This window comes from Rhinopithecus bieti, unplaced genomic scaffold (genome assembly GCF_001698545.2).
Source record: "Rhinopithecus bieti isolate Rb0 unplaced genomic scaffold, ASM169854v2 scaffold_51968, whole genome shotgun sequence".
NCBI lineage: Eukaryota > Metazoa > Chordata > Mammalia > Primates > Cercopithecidae > Rhinopithecus > Rhinopithecus bieti.
The window spans coordinates 142354-161194 of NW_016820949.1; positions in this window are offsets into that span (position 1 = coordinate 142354).

Sequence of the window (18841 nt, forward strand, 5' to 3'; positions counted from 1 at the left end):
AAAGGACCTCTTCAAGGAGAACTACAAACCACTGCTCAGTGAAATCAAAGAGGACACAAACAAATGGAAGAACATACCATGCTCATGGATAGGAAGAATCAATATCGTGAAAATGGCCATACTGCCCAAGGTTATTTGTAGATTCAATGCCATCCCCATCAAGCTACCAATGAGTTTCTTCACAGAATTGGAAAAAACTGCTTTAAAGTTCATATGGAACCAAAAAAGAGCCCGCATTGCCAAGACAATTCTAAGTCAAAAGGGCAAAGCTGGAGGCATCACGCTACCTGACTTCAAACTATACTACAAGGCTACAGTAACCAGAGTAGAGTTTCTTTGCACAAGTTTTCTCTTGGCCTGCTGCCATCCACATAAGATGTGATTTGCTCCTCCTTGCCTTCTGCCATGATTGTGAGGCCTCCCCAGCCACGTGAAACTGTAAGTACATTAAACCTCTTTTTTTTTGTAAATTGCCCAGTCTTGGGTATGTTTTTATCCGCAGTGTGAAAATGGACTAACAGAGTCATGATCTTCATGTTCTCTTTAGAAATCTTTGCCTAATCACAGACTTACTTGTAAATTATTTTTCTGAAGTAAGGGATGATTGATGTTTTCTCTTTTACCCCTAACTGGACATCCAATTGTTCCAGAGTTATTGGTTGAAAGATTATCCTTTTTGTGGAATTGCTTGGTCTCTTTGTCAAAATAAATTTACCATATGTGCATTTTTTTTTTTACTTTCTTTCCAGTTCCACTGATCTGTATATGTTTATACAACTTGATATGAATCTAACACTAACTTGATTAATTGGGGGTTGAAAAATAAGTCTTCAAGTCAAGAAGTATAAGTCTTTCAACTTTGTTTTTCATTTTCAATCTTTAGCTATTTTAGCACTTTTGTATTTCCATATAATTTCATAATAAAAGTCTTTTGGGATTTTCACTGGGATTCATTGAATCTATAGCAGGTGTCAATAACATACAGTCCATGTGTCAAATTCACCCCAGGGTCTGTTCTTGTAGTGACTTCGAGCTAAAAATAGCTATTATTATAGTTTCAAGTGGTTGCGAAAAACAAACCTAAGCAAAAAACAAAGAATGTATAATAGAGATGACATATAGCTTGCAAAGCCTAAAATATTTACTATCTGGTTCCTCACAGAAAAAGTTTGCCAACCCTTGACCTTGGTCAATCTGGAAAGAATTTAACATTTTAACAATATTGGATCTTCTGATTACTGACTGTGCTACATTTCTCCGTTTATTTAAGTCTTCCTTTATTTTGAAGACAATATTTTGTAGATTTCAGTGTATAAACCTTCCACAAGTTTTGTCAAATTTCAGTCTTACGTATTTAATATTTTTATGTTTCCGTAAATGGTATTAGATTTTTTTTCTATTTCATTTTCTGGGCTTTTTTAGCACTATATTTAATTTTGTAGTGTTGAAATTGAGTCAGGTGATTTTGCTAAACTCACTCATTAGTTTCATTAGCTTTTAAAAAAATAAACAATTTTCTACCTAAATCTGCTTTTGTTATCATTATACTTTTATTTACATTTTCTTTATTGAATTTACTAGCATCTACAGCATGATGTTGCATAGTAGTAAGAGTGGACATACTTGCTTCCAATCCTCGTTTTCAATCTTAAGGAAAAAGCATTCAGTTTTATGATTAAGCATGATGTTAGCTATTGATTGTTCTTAGATGCCATTTATTGGGCTGAGGAAGTTTTCTTCCATACTAGTTTCCTACGACAGCTTTAACAAATTACCACAAATTTGGTGTGTTAGCACAACTCAAAATTATTTTCTTGTACTTCTGGAGGCTAGAGATCTGAAATCGGATATACTGGGACAAAACCAAGGTGTCACCAGGGTCATGTACCCTCTGGAAGCTCTAGGGAGATAGTCTATTTTCTTGCCTTTTCCAGCTTCTAGAACTGCATTCCTTGTATTCCCTGGATCCGGATTGGTCCTTCCATGCTCAGCTCTCACGCAGAGGTCATCATATCCCTTTCTTCTGACTAGAATCTCCCCCTGCCTCCCTTTTATAAGAATGCCTGTGGCTGTTTTAGCACCCACATAGATAATCCAGGATGATTACCTCATTTCAAGATTTAATCATACCTGCAGAGCCCCTCTTGCCATATAAAGTAACACAGCTTTCAGTGATCAGGAGTCAATTATTCAAACTCCCACGATTCCACAATTTCGATTTCTATTTACTGAGTTTTAAAGTCATGAGTTGATGTTACATTTTGTAAAATGCTTTTCCGCTTCTATTGAGAATATCTTTTCTTTCAGTTTGAGTCTGTATGATGGTGAATTATGCTGTTTGATTTTCCAATGCTAAACAAAACTTTTAGTTTTAATTCTGAGATAAATCCTACTTAGTCATGATGTATTAGTCTTTTTAATATTGTTAAATTTCATTTTCTAAAATTAGGCTGACAATTTTGGATCTGTGTTTGTGTGTCATTGTATATAGCTCATCAGAATGAGCTGAAATAATAGCTTGCATTATTTTTCCTTAAATTTTGTTAGAATTCACCAATGAAGTCTTATATATCCCTAGATTTTAATTATTTTGACCATTTTGGTACAAATCCAATTTTTAGAGAGATAAAGGGCTATTTATGTTATCTAGTTTTCAGAAATGAGCTTTGTTAGTTTATTTTTTAAAGTTCATTTCATCTAAGTTGTTGAAACGATTGGCATGCAATTACTTATAATATTCCTTTAATATTTGTAGCCTCTGTAGTGAGTTTTCTTCTTTCATTTCTGATGCTGGTAATATACATCTTCTCTCCTTTTAATCGGTTTAGAAGTTTATCAATTTTATTGATCTCAAATAAGCCACTTATGTTTTAGTTGATTTTCTATGTCTGTTTCTCTCTCTCTCAATATATATATATAAAACATATATATATGTATATGTGTGTGAATGTGTGTGTTTTATGTATACAAAGTGATATAGATTTATATAACTTTATTTCATCGATTTGTGTTATTTTCTTTCTTCTGCTTATTTTTAAATAATTTTCTTCTTTTCTAATCACTCATTGTGGAAACTTAGTACATAGATTGTAGACCTTTCTGCTTTTCTTATATACACCTATAAAGTTATAAACATTTCTCTAAGAACTGCTTTAGTTGCATCCTCAAAATTTTGACATAGTATGCTTTCATTTTAATTTTGTTCATATATTTTGTAATCTCCTTTGTGATTTCTTCTATGACCCATCAATTATTTACAATTAGATTGTTTCATTTCAATATATTTATGAAATTTATATATTTTGTTATTAATTTTAATTTAATTCTGGCTAGACAACATATTTTGCATGTTTTAAAATCTTTTACATTTATTGAGATGTGCTTCATGAGTCATAATATGCTCTGTTTTGGTGAATGTTAGAAGAGTGTTCTAAAAGAACGTGTCTTTTGCTTTATTTTTCTTATTTGGAATTTTGATTTTGATCTTTTTTCCCCCATGTCTCTCCTTATTATGCTTGTTTTCATTTATTTTCCTGGACATAATGAGTGTATTTATAATGACTGCTTTAATTTTCGTATCTATTAATTCTGTCATGTCTGTCATTCCTGTGTCTGTTGGTACTGATTGATTTTTCTCCAGTTTTTGTTTTATGCCTATTTTTTAACCGAAATTTTATATGTGTCATTCTAGAATATTTGCATTCTTTTTAGTAGTTTTGGACTTTATTCTGCAAAACAGTAAGCTGCTTGTACAGAAGCTGATCCTTTCTAGGTGGGCTTGAAGCAATGCCCTTCTGAGGACTCTACTCGATGCCCCATGAATTAGGGAGCTTTTCACACTGCATGTGCTAATCATGCTCATGCTCATGACGAAGCCTCAAGGGGAGCCCTTTGCAGACCTCTGAGCTTCTTTCTTAGGTAGTTGCCTGTTTCCAGTTATGCTGCCCTGTGAATTCTAGATGCCTTGGTGTCTGTGAACTCTGTACTTGTCTTCTCAACTCAGCAATACTGGTAGGCTCTCTCTGCATTTCTTCTTTCCATGCTCTAGCCTGGAAACATTTGTAGTTAGCAAGATGGGACAATTGTAGGGCTCACTTTATTTTTTTCCCTTTTCTCAGAGGTGATTGTTCTACCCGTTGTCTAATATCTGAAAACCATTGATTCTTTATACTTTATTTTTTAGTTGTTGTTTACAATGGGAGGATAAATTTTAGCCTTGTTACTCCATCATGGCTGGAGGCAGAAGCAAAACAGATTACTTCTTAATTGTATTCTTACTATAGACATATTGAGAGATGTGCCTTAGGTGGGCTAAACATTTGGAAAGTGTCAAGAGATTCATTATTTTGAATACTATTGTGTATGCATACAATACCTTTAAGTCTTGTTGTGTGGTACCCGCTTGAAGAGACAATAACCAAAGTTAAATCCAAATATCCACATAGTGTCTACATCTGTGCAATTGAACATCACTGAAGAAAAACGCAGAAGTAAGACAGCTGTTCCTCCTTAAAATCCATAATCATTAACTCTAAATGTATTAAGATGAAAGGCTAATATCAAGGTTATTAAAGAAAACAAAAGTTTTAATAACATGGAATAACTTGAAAAGTTGAACCTAATCTTTATCTTCATAACTTGAACAGAGGAATACTTTTCTGAAGTGAATCCCATATACAGCTCTTTTCAAACCTATACTTGTTTAGAAGATCATTAGTGCAGGAGATGTTTCTGTGTTTGTGGAAACTAGCTCAGGGACATAGAGCTGTGAAACAGACAGACAAGGGCTTATTTTGGCACATGGGATTCTGAGGACATCAGAACAATTAGAAAAAGAGGTAAGGACTGAAGTGACGTGGCAGGCAACACTATTGCCTCCATTGGCAGAGATTTGTTAGAAATGTGAGCTCAAAGCCCAGCTACTGGCCCAGGGGAAAGCCCCATGGAGCTATTAACTAATGGAAAAAGAAATGGAAAATGGGTTATGTGAAAAACACATACACAAAAAAAAACAATAGTTTATTTTCAAATTTAAATCTGTTTTATTCTTGTTGAGATTTTACCAAGAAATCTAGATTGCATTTAATATTAATATGCTAATTGGATTTCAAGTGGGATTGTCATCATTAATTTATACAAAATAAGTGTACAGATGCATATCATACTCCTTACTCCTTTCTTCTCTATGTCTGACATACTGACAGCTTGAGCATATAACAATGATGAGAAATATACTCCTAGGAAATTCATAGGCATTTGACATCTATGTAAAACCAAACTAAACAAAACAAGTACCTTATGGAAAGTAGAAATTAACTCTAGATTCAGATGGAAGCAACATCAACAGTGACTTATATTATTGCTGGTTTTTTTTAGATTACAGTGTTTCATACCAATCTAATTTAACTAAATACAACTTCACACATTATAGTTGTATTCTGGGCAGAGAATAGAAAATAGTCATATTGTAAGTTCAAGGAACAGTGTTAATGTCTTATAAAAAGCTACCTATTGAATATTGGGTTTTTAGCATCATCTTTGTCATCTTCGGTTTCAATTTCTGTTGTTATATTAGATAAGATCTTTGATTACTGGTGCGACTCAGACAATATTGCTAAATTCTCTTGAGGCAAACGTTTATTAGAGACTTCAAGGAATTTTCATGGGTCAAGTAACACTAGGTTGGGCTCTGAGTGAAGCTGCAGTGGGAGTTCTGTTTTATTCAGTAAAATAAGATACAAGCTATATTTGCAAGTTCTCATCATCTGAGGAATTTCAATTTATTTATAATATGATGTCTTTAGTCAGTATAATGTCTGGCAGGTAATGCTGTTTGAACACAGCTCACCAATAACATAATTTCTACTAAATAATTGTGGTGCAGCTGCAAAATGTTTAGTGTCTCCTTGTCCACAGTCAGTTACTGAGTCAGCAGAGGGTCAGAAATAGAAACAGAAAATTAAATATCTTATATATCTTCAATATCTTTGCAGCACACACAAAAAATATTCCATGAGATGAACAACACACAACACACTGAGGCTTCGTGCCTCCCACTTGATTGCATTAGCCTACCTTCATTGGTTTTTGCCCCAAGTTAATTTTAGTTATTAGGTCTGTGAAAAACATGGTCATGTCCTTGGGGCCTCTGGACATGCACACTGAAACAAATCAATTATTTGAAATGCCACAGAATAAATACTATAAGAATAAGCTCCTTGGGAGAAGAAAGGTGTCATATAATTCAAAGCAATTTATAAATATCTGCTTTCAGACACAGTGTGAGACTGATCCAAACTTCTTTGAAGGGAGTTTAAACAGAGCTGTCGATATTATGATTACATTTTCTCTTGGATCGTGCCTAGAGTAATGTTCAGGCAGCAGAGTTCAAGTATTTTCTCTAATATTGGATGAACAGTGTAAAAATAATGTAATTACTTATAAAGGGACATAATATAGAAAATTACTTTGACTCAGATAGCTATAGCTTGTAAAATAGAGGTTTATTCCCACTGGGATAGTGGAATCTTTGTTGAGATTTCAATGCTGCTCTTTGACTATTGAAAAATATTTATAAAATAAAATAAGATTCTAAAGATTTTAAAGTAAATGAATTTTAGATTATGTGAATATGATCAAAGTTCTAATCTATTACTACCAACATGCTGAATGCTAGAAAAGGAAATTCTGAAAGCTGAGATCATAGGAATTACAAAGAAGACTTTGATAAAAAATGCATATTAAATAAGTGGAGTAAAATATTGATATGTACCTATAGATGTATTATATATAGGATATATAATACATGTATATGTATATAATAAATGTATGTGCACACATACACAAACACATAGTCCTTCTTTTGTATATATGTATATATACATATATAGATTTATACAATTTATTATGTGTTGTAAGAATTGGCTGATACGATTATAGAAGCTGGTAAGTCCAAAATCTACAGGGTGGGCTGGTAGACTAGAGACAACCCAGGAAAAGTCAATGTTGCAGTTCAAGTTCGAAGGCCTCTAGTGGTAGAATTCCTTATTGTCAGTCAAGGGCAGTCTTTTGTTCTATACAGGAGCGCACAGATTGGATGAAATTCTGTCCCCCTGACCCCCACCCCACATCAGGGAAGGCAACCTAGTTTACTCAAAGTTCACTGATTTCAATGTTAATCTCATCCAAAAACACCCTGGTGGAAACATCCAGCATAATGTTTGGTCATATATCAGGGCATCTTGGCCCAGCCAAGTTGTTACATAAAATCAAGCATCAGACACGTGATGAATTTGAATGAAGGAATGGGAGAAGAGAAAACGTTGGGTTATGCAGAAATTGTTGCACTTGAATGGAAGGAAAAAAATAGCAGTTTTAGGAATAGTGGAGTTGTCTGGCTATTATTAACTGTTATGATGCACTGATAAAAAGAAAATGACTATTTGTAGCTAATGATCAATTTAAGGCATACTGTTAAAACCAGAGGGGCTCTGTGGCAGCTTCTGAGGAGATTCTTATCTCCGACATTTCCAGACTTTCTGTTATAAAAATGAGGCCCAGCATCTAATTTTAAGTGTAGCTGAGAAATAATAAATGTCTAGCCTTGGCAGACTGGAAAATATAGACACAACTTTAAGCACTTCAGATATGGCTATTGATTTGGTGAATGTAATCTTCTTAATGCCAATCAATACAGATGATTAAATGCAACTTGCTTTCACATGGAAAAGACAACTCTACACATTCACTTGCCTCAGGTTTGTGTTAAGTCTTTTGCTTCTGATCACAGTTTTGATTGTGTTGACATTAGATAGAACACATTATTGGCTTTAACCAACGGGACATGAAATGTATGGCTAAGTTTTTCCTCTTTCATTTCCTGGGAGATTAATGCAAAATAATTTTCCTAATGCTCCTCAGAAAATACATTAGAATTGAGTTTTAGTCACCTGTTATGGTAGCCAACTTAACAACCCGTTCTTACATTTGCTTTTCTTCCTTCCCTGTCTCACTCACTAATTATTTCATTCCTGATTAGTGAATTCACTTCCCAAATAAACTACCTTCATTCAAGCCTTAACCTGAAGCTTTGTTTTGAGAAATCGGGGCTAAATATATCACTACAGGTCTAAATAATAAATACATCTATCTTGAGTCAGGTTATTCTCCTCCATTTGAAAATAATGATTTTAGCATATTTTTTTCTTCTTCCCTTCTGTTTTCTCTGCCACTTTGGTAATTGTTATTATAAATTCATTTTGGTTTTCTATCTCACCTTAAAATATTTTATTAGGAATTCCAATTTTAGAAAATTTCTATTAACTTTTTGTTACGTAAAATTCAGACATGGTATTCTGAAAATTCCCTCCTCCTCTGCATTGTCCTTGTTTTTCCCTCCAGAACTCTTATTGTATAGATGTTAGCTTTTTGAATCTAATCTTTATATATCCCGTGAATTTTCCCTCATGCTTTTCCTCTTTATCTTTTTTGATCTAATTTATAAGAGAATTTCTAGACACTGTCTTTTAGACTCCTACATAGGTCTTTAGTCATGCATTTTTTTGTATTTAGTGATTTTCATTTTAACTGGAAATTATATTTTTTAAGAGAAAAATAATACAAACTTACTTTATAGTTTCTTTGTGATCTCTTTGTGTATTATCTAATCTCCACTCACTAACTGTATAATAGATAAGGCTGTCAGATTTAGCAAATACAAATACAGGGCACCCAGTCAAATCTGAATTCCAGAGAAGCAACAAATTACTTTGTCCTTTCCTTGTCAACGAATTACCTTTCATAGGCATATTCCATGCAATATTTGGGTCATACTTAGACTAAAACAGTACTCATTAGGCATCTGAAGTTCCAATCTAGATGGGTATCCTGTATTATCTCTGAAATCCTAAGATAGGACTTTAGACTGAGAAATACTCATTTGGTGATATAATGGAAATTAATTTTTTATTAATAGTTTCTATGAACTATTTGATTTCTTACTCTTTTATGTCTCCAGCAGTCTCTTTTATGAAGTCAACATTCTTTTATTTACTTGACATAATCATGGATTTGAAATAAAATAATCTTCTCTACTTGAATTATTGTGTTTTATTTAAAATCGGTTTGATTTATTCATTTTTCATCTCCTCCTACCTGTTGAATCTCTTTCAATGTTTGGTCACCCTTTTTGACTGTTTAACAATCATGCATGCAAGGCTATTTTGATTAGGATAGGTAGCAGCATTGCTTTTTATTGGTCATTGTGTGTGTCTGTTTTACCAAAATGACCCTCTTTTAGAGTCTGTTGACAAAGAGTTGACACCTCTCACATGAGCTCCAGGCAAAATTTTATTTGATTAACAAATGAGTGCATCATTCACCAAAATATCTGAAGACCATCAAATTTTATGTTTGAAGGGGAAAAAGATCCAGTTTGGTTTGGATGTGTTAATTTGGAGTGAACAGTGTCAGTGTTAAAAATTGAACTAATCAGCTGGAAATTCATCTGGAGTTTGGGTGAATTATTGCAGATCAGTTAGAGATATTGAAATTACTTGTTTAATATTAATAAGTGATAAGAAATCATCTAAAGGTGGAAAACTCATTGGTAATAGTAAGTACATAGAACAACACAGAATATGATAATGCTGTAACTGTGGTGTGTAAACCACTCTTATCCTAAGTAAAAAGAATAAACAGTGAACTAATCAAAATAATTACTACAACAACTTTTGAGGCACAGGCAGTATGATAAAAGTAGAAATAACAAAAGTTAAAAGTAGGGGACAAAGTTAAGAGTAGAGTTTTATTACTTTTCTTTTGTTTGTTTATGTAGTGTTAAGTTGTTATTGGGTTAAAATAAAGGGCCATAAGGCAGTATTTGCAAACCTCATGGCAACCGTAAACCAAAAAACATACAATCGAGACATAAAAAATGAAAATAAAGGAACTAAATCAAACCGTCTACACTAAAGGAAGACAGGAAGAAAAGAAAGAAGGAAGAGAAGGCAACTAAAAAAAAAGAAAAAATGAATAACAAAATGGCAGGAGTAAGCTCTTACTTATCAATAACGACTTTAAATGTAAATAGACTAAACTCTCCAATCAAAAGACCTAAGATGGCTGCATAGTTGAAAAAAAACAAAGTCAATCGATCTGTTGCCTACAAGAAACATACTTCACTTATAAAGACACACATAGAATGAAAATAAAGGGATGAAAAAAGATATTCCATGCCAGCAAAAACCAAAAATGTAGCAGTAGCTATACTTATATCAGACAAAATAGACTTCAAGACAAAAACTATAAGAAGAGTCAAAGAAGGTCACTATATAATAATAAAGAAATCAATTCAGCGAAAGGATATGACAATTTTAAATATATATCTTTAAATTTTATTTTAAATATATAATTTTAAATACAGTGTATGCACCCAACACTAGACCACCAATATATATAAAGGAAATATTATTAGAGCTAAAGAGATAGATCAGCCCCAATAAAGTAATAGCTGGAGATTTCAACACCTCACTTTCAGCATTGGACAGATTTTCTAGACAGAAAATCAACAAAGAAACATTAGATATAATCTGCACTGTAGACCAAATGCATCTAATAGATTAAAGAACACTTTATCTAAGAACTACGGAATTCACAATTTTTTCCTCAGCACATGAATCGTTCTCCAGAATTGACCATATGTTAAGTCACAAAACAAATCTTAACATTAAAACCTTTGAAATAATATCAATATCTTCTCTAACCACAACGAAATAAAATGAGAACATAATAAAAAGAGGGATTTTGGAAACTGTACAAACACATGGAAAATCAAACAATATGCTCTTGAATGGTCAGTGGGTTGATGAAGAAATTAGAAGGAAATTGAAAAATTTCTTGAAACAAATGATAATGTAAACACAACATACAAAAACCTATGGGATACAGTAAAATCAGTACTAAGAGGGAAATTTATAACTGTAAGTGCCTACATCAAAGAGGAGGAAAAACTTCAAATGAACAATCTACATTGCATCCTAAAGAACTAGAAAAGCAAGAGCAGACCAAACCCAAAATTAGTAGTAGAAAAGAAATAATAAAGATCAGAGCAGAAATAAGTGACACTGAAATTAAAAACACAAAAGGTCAATGAAACAAAAAGTTGATTTAAAAAAAAATTACACAAAATTATAAACTTTTAGCCAGAATAAGAAAAAAAAAAGAGGAGATCCATATCAATAAAATCAGAAATGAAGAAGGAGACAGCTGATAATGCAGAACTTCAAAGGCTCATTAATGGGTACTACATGCAACTATATGCCAATAAATTGGAAAATCTAAAAGAAATAAATTTCTAGATACATATAACCTACCAAGATTGAACCAGGAAGAAATCCAAACCATGAAAATACCAATAACAAGTAATGAGACCGAAGCTGTAATAAAAAGTCTCCCAGTAAAGAACCTGATGGCCCCACTGTCAAATTCTACCAAACACTTAAAGAACTAATACCAATCCTACTCAAACTATTCCAAAAAATAGAGGATGAGAGAATACTTTCAAACATATTCTATGAGGCCAGTGTTACCCTGATACCAAAACCAAAGACACATCAAAAAATGAAAATTGCAGACCAGTATCTCTGATGAATATTGATGCAAGAATCTTCAACAAAATACTAGCAAACTCATTCCACAATACATTATAAAGGACATTCATCCTGACCAACTAGGATTTATCCCTGGGATGCAAGGATGCTTCAACATATGCAAATCAATCAACATGATACATCATATCAACAGAATGAAGGACAAAAACCTTATGATTATTTCCATTGTCTCTGAAAAGGCATTTGATAAAATTTAGCATCCCTTCATGATAATAACCCTCAAAAAACTGGGAACAGAAGGAAGATACCTCAATACATTAAGAACCGTATACAACAGACCCACAGGTATTATCATACTAAATGGGAAAAAAAAAACAAAGCTTTTCCTCTGAGATCTGGAAAATGACAAGGATGCCCACTTTCACCACGGTTATTCAACATACTACTGGAAGTCCTGGCTAGAGCAATCAGACAAGGGAATGATATAAAGGGCATCCAAATTGGAAAGAAAGACATCAAATTAACCTTGTTTGCTCATGATATGATCTTATAATTAGGAAAACCTAAAGACTCTATAAGAAAACTGTTAGAACTGATAAACAAAGTCAGTGAAGTTGCAGGATACAAAAATCAACATACAAAGCTCAGTGGCATTTCTATATGCCTACAGTGAGTAATGTGAAAAACAAATTAAAAAGTAATGACATCTATAACAGCCATGCATAAAATAAATACCTAGGAATTACCCAGAGAATGGAAAGATCACTATAATGAAAACTATAAAACACTAATGGAAGAATTGGAAAAATATTCCATGTTCATGTATTGGAAGACTCAATATTGTTAAAATGTCTGTACTACCCAAAGCAATGTACAGATTCAATGCAATCCCTATCCCAAAATACTAATATTATTCTGCAAAGAATTTTTTAAAAATCCTATAATTTATATAGAGCCACAAAAGACTCAGAATAGCCAAAGCTGTCTTAAACAAAAAGAACAAAACTGGAGCAAACACATTACTTGACTTCAGATCTTGCTACAGAGTTGTGGTAAGCAAAACAGCATGGTGTTGGCATAAAAACAGACACATAGACCAATGGAACAGAATAGAGAACCCAGAAATAAATCCACACACCTAAAGTGAACTCACTTTTGACATGATGCCAAGAACATACTAAGGAAAGCAGAGTCTTTTAAATAAATGGTGCTGGAAAAACTGAATATCCATATGCTGAAGAATGAAACTGGACCCCTATCTCTCACCATACACAAAAATCAAGTCAAAATGGATTAAAGACTTACATCTAAGACCTCAAACTGTGAAACTACTACAAGAAAACATCAGGGAAAATCTACAGGATATTGGTTTGGGAAAACATTTCTTGAGCAATACCCCACAAGCACAGGCAACCAAAATTACCTGTTTATAAGTAGTAGATAAATGTGAAAAATTTATGGGTAATCCATCTTGATTTTTAATGTCAGTATTCACTTGGTCAGGATCATAGACATCTACTGGAATTTCATATAAAAAAAGAGCTGGGAACAAATGTAGATATGTATTTGTTTCTGTAGATATGTTCTTGAAATTATGATTAGGAAACTAAATGAATCAGGGTTACATTGTTGCATTATTATACATTTATGCAATATTTTTGTTTGTTCAGTACTAAAATGAATAAATTGATGCACTTGGTGAACAAAAAAGTAATTTTAAACAATTTAAGAAATATAAGAAATAAAACAAGTATGCCACAGAGATGTATTAACACATGTTTTCCAACAGATTTTATGGCTTCTACTAAATTTTTAGTGTCTTATTCAAAAATCATATTTCTTGTTTGAATACGTTGGGCTTATCTGAACATAATGGGGTTAAAGGTTTGTCTACCAAAAATTATGCACATTTTCATGGTTTAGCATGATGGCTGTTCCCAGTGGAATTTTATCTCTTGTTTCCCTTGAAGCTAGGTATGATCTTGTAAATAATTCTGAAATGTGAGAGGAAGTGATGTGTTCGATTTCTAGGTAAGACTTTTAAGAAGCAATGGTGCTTGTCTCATACACTTAGAGCCAGGTAATAATGTTGAAGCCTTTAGGACAGAGCAGAGGCACAGTTTAGAAAAAGTTTGGGGCCGGGCGCGGTGGCTCAAGCCTGTAATCCCAGCACTTTGGGAGGCCGAGACGGGTGGATCACGAGGTCAGGAGATCGAGTCCATCCTGGCCTACACGGTGAAACCCCGTCTCTACTAAAAAATACAAAAAAACTAGACGGGCGAGGTGGCGGGAGCCTGTAGTCCGAGCTACTCGGGAGGCTGAGGCAGGAGAATGGCGTAAACCCGGGAGGCGGAGCTTGCAGTGAGCCGAGATCGCGCCACTGCACTCCAGCCTGGGCGACAGAGCGAGACTCCGTCTCAAAAAAAAAAAAAAAAAAAAAAAAAAAGAAAAGTTTGAGTACCTAAATTATAGTGTGAGGAAGAGTCTCCACCAACCAAGAGCACATACTTATGACTGAGAAATAAACTTCAATTGTATCAAGCTGCTAAAATTTTGATTTTATTTATTACTTTACCTTACCTTACCCTAAATAATATAGTATTCCTATTTGATACTTTACTCTTTTACTAGTGCCATCATGCCTTATATAAGTAGTTACAAATTAGAAATACTGTTATTAGAGATAGATAAAAACAACTTTATGTTATCCAGTGCTTAAGTAATTTCCCGAAGACATTATAATTATAATGTTATACCAATTATAAACATATCAAATATTTTTAGAGAATTATTTTTGCCAATATTATGATCTGTGTTCATAGATTTCTGAGGATTATAAATTTCATCTTTTAGCAAAAACTGACTTGCAAAATGAACAAATATAGTTTATAATAAATTCGACCTTGCCAGGTACGATAATTTTTTTCTTATTTTTCAATACTATGGAATTCATTTTGAAAAAGATTAAGTGAATACCACAAACAGAGCTAACATTTTATTTTCCTTTCCCTCTTTTTTTTCCCTTAAATCAATCTTGGTCAGTATGGCCCTAAATATTTATTGTTACATAGCAAGTAAACGTAAAAGAAAACTAAAATAGAAAAAGAAGCCCACATCATTTAATAGTGTCAAGTATCTGATAGGACCCTTAAGAGGAGGAAACCATTTCAGGTTGTAATAAAAAAAAAAAATAAAAAAGGTGATTTATGTAACTTTCTCTGTTTGTGCACTTGTGAATACACATTTACATGCTTGTTCAGAGACAGGAAATTATAAAAGAGGGTATAGTAGTAAGAAAAGAATGAGAGAGCTCCATTTAGAGATTATTCACTGGATTCATCAGTTGACACATCTTTTATTCTCTTACTGTCTTTTTGGGGTGTAAACCAAAATTTTGAAATACCCTCACTATTTCTAGAGGTATGTATTGTAAAGCAGTGATATTTCTGGTATATCATCAATCATAAGAAAACATTTTATGATAGAAACAAAATTCTACACTCTCTAAGAATGATAGTTATATGCGTTTGATTTTACTAAAGCCAACAAAAATCCTGACCCTAATGGAGATCCACCGTAGAGATTCCACAGACAGGGACCTGTGGATGTTGTACCAAACTGAGACGGGAAGTTTCTGAAACAAGAAGGTATAGAGGGAACCAAAGGCAACTGGCCAAGTTAATAGGATATTTTGTGCAATTATTTGCTGAATAATGTCCATACTTATGAAGAAGTACAAATACTTGATAAAAACTGATTTTGGTGTATGTAGTAGCCAGTAATATTTAGTCTTTGGTCTACTTTCATATGTGATGTTTTCTGAATATGGGAGCAGAAATAAGGAGAAGGAAAAGTCATGCTGCCTTGAACACAGTATGTTCTAAAAATAATTTTTAGATGAATATATAGTGAATCTAATTTTCAGCATGATGGGTTTGCAGTGCACAACACATCTAGGTAGAATTTTTAGCTGTCTGGTTTTAAACTGGTCAGTTGAATATCTTAATAATCAGTCTGGGAATTAAATGAAGGGCATTTCAGCCATATAACATTCATTATTTTTTAGTACATCTTATTTTATTATGTTATGACATAATTTCTGTATGTGTATTTTTGTTCACCCTAAACTTGTACTCCATACTAGAGGGGCTAACTAGCTGAATGAATCAAAGAATGTGTGTTTTCCTGGTCCTATGACGTAGATACTCTTATGTAATATCTCCAGCCCATCAGGCAAGTTCTAAAATAATATCGCAACTGTCTACCACTACCAAACTAAGTCTTTCAGATGAATACTTTTTCCCTCAAAATAGGAAATAAGAAAGTTTTGTTAGTTTTCGTCTTTTGCTTATTTCTCAGAACTCTTTTAAGTTAGTTAATATATGTAAATTTATTGACAAGAGAAAAAGAATGTGCATAGATTTCCTTAAATTCATATTTTCAAATTTTATATTTTATTGTAAATTTCTTGAGGGTAAAATTATATTTTATATAAAATATGCCAGTTTTCAATTTGTTATCTTTCTATTGTTTCAAGATTATTGCCTGGGTCACATAAAAACACAATACTGGTCTGGTTATGTCCATATCTCTTTCTCAGGTGTTGTGCTAAAAATTCTTGACTGTAAATGAGGCAATGTCAATCAGCAGTCCAAACTAAGATGTCATTTTGTAATCATTCTTTAAATAGGTAAAAAAAGAAAACCCACTAATTGTTCTATTAAGCTTTCACTCCCTTGCCCTAGAATTATCTAGCAGGATGCTGTTATGTCTCTCTCAGTGTAGGCACATTATGTCAATATGACTGATGGCAAACAACTTGCTTGGCACACTCAGTGTTTGCTCTCTGTTTTCCCTACAGTCTTTGGCAGTTTGTTATCTTGAACTCCATTTGTAAGCTTTAAAATGTAGAAGTGCCAAAAGCATGCCTGATATCATTCATATATATATTTTTTAATTTCAAAAAATGAAAAATGGGCAAATATGTGGAAGACCTAATGAGAACATGCCCTTAAAGTCTTCAAGGAAATCAGGAAAAAAGAAAGCCAATGAAGGCTGAAGTTGCCAAAATAACTTTTTTCTTTTCTTAATATAATAAGCTGATTAAAGGAGAATATAGTTTAAATGTCTAATATTTTGCAGAAAGATATCACAATGCTTGCCTATCAAAATTAATTAATTAAAATTAATGCAGCATGGACAATTATATTCAAGTAAGGTAGCTATTTTGGTAACATTTTGTATTTTCATTATTCAATACCAGAAGGGGGAGAAGAGTGAAATATGTCACATTAGATCATCAGATTTCTAGGCAATGTCTTCTTATCTTTTTAGCCAATTTAGCTCTAAAATTCAAAAGTATATGATAGATTTTTTTTAAAAAAAACAATAACTGCATTATTCTTATCGTGTTCCACAACATAATTTTACCTGGGTTTGGGTAAACAGGAAGGAATTAGTTTTAAGATCTTTACTACACATACATTCATACATATATATATATATATATATATTCCACCTTTATACTACAACAAAACAAATATGTATTATGCTATTTGTTACAATTTGGAGGTAAGCAGTGAGACAGAGCTATATATTTCCATAATAGTGGTAACTTCGTTTAGTCATTACAATTCAGCATTGGATGGGTCTTGGAAACGTGGGAATTAATATATGTAGAACTTAGAGGGTGCTGAAACTTAAGTGCCTGAGTCATAATAGATGCATATATAAAATGTAATGCTAATTTTGAAATTAATAATACAAAACAAATTGAACCAGAGAGCAGAGTTCCGTGATCAGTATACTTTCTTTAAAGGTAAATCGCATGCAAACCAAAAGATAACCAGGAAGTTGATGGTAGGAATAGAATCAGAGTAAGGGATGTTGATCAGATGATTTTAATGACTAGTCTTATGGAGCTATGGAAGTCTAATGAAGTCATATCACCTTAGCATCATAGTGGCAGTGAGTACCAGACAATTCCTTTTATGGTTCAGCACATCCTTTCCATTGAAGAGTGCTATAGACCAACTGGTATTTCTTTACTGATGTTTCACTTTCAATAATCGTAACAATTGTCATCTTCCTTTTGATTAATAAATTATTTCTTTATCTATGACCAAGCCCTCATTGAGTTCTTTTAGAGCTTTAGTGTAAGAATTATTTGGCCTCTTTAATATGGTTCATATTATTTTCTTTCTTATCTTTGTAGGCATAAGTAGTCTATACTTTTTCTAAATCTTGGAAAGGCACCTCATTATTGCAAGCATAATAGCTTCATATTTAGTCTCTTATATGAATTATTCTGCACCCCCTCATCAGTATGTTCTTTTTAAAATACAAGTTTGACACCATATGTTCTCACTCATTAGTGGGAGTTGCACAATGAGAACACATGGGCACCGGGAGAGGAACATCACACACTGGGGCCTGTTAGGGGATGGGGGACAAGGGGAGGGAGAGCATTAGGAGAAATACCTAATGCATATGGGGTTTAAAACCTAGATGATGGGTTGATAGGTGCAGCAAACCACCATGGCACATGTATACCTATGTAACAAACCTGCAGGTTCTGCACATGTATCCCAGAACTTAAAGTGCAATAAAAAAATAAAAATAAAAATAGAACACAAGTTTAAATTTTTATGTCCCTTCAAGTTTGAGATTCTATTGTTTTCTCTATTGATGCGGCTCCTGTACTGTCAGTAATTTCCTATTGTTCGCAGCAAAGATAACATGCACGTACTATTTCATATTGCCCTTATCTTAAAACTCTATTTCTTGCAAAGGTTGAATGTAGTCTCAGAAGTCTTGTCAATGTAGTTTACTAGATTTGGCATTTGAAATAAAACCAATAGGCCATCTCTGGCCTGCAGGAGAAAGTATCGGTGTTTAACCTGACATCAGCACAATTCACATTCTGCTCTTACTTTAACTTATACAATTAAATATGATCTTAGCTCCACTTTTTTTGTGGATGCTTTTTAGCGGTTTGAGAAAGTTCAGTTTCATTCTGATATGGAGGGTTTTATTCATTTTTGTCAGAAATGGGTGTTAGAATTTGTCAAAGGCTTTTTTTTTTTTTTTTTTTTTTTTTTTTTTTTTTTTTTTTTTTTTGCGTTTATTGAGATGGTCACATGGCTTTTATTTTTTAAGTCTTTTAATACATTGATTTTTTCTGAAGATATAAAGCCAACCTTGCATTTATGAGAAAACTCAGCTTGGTCATG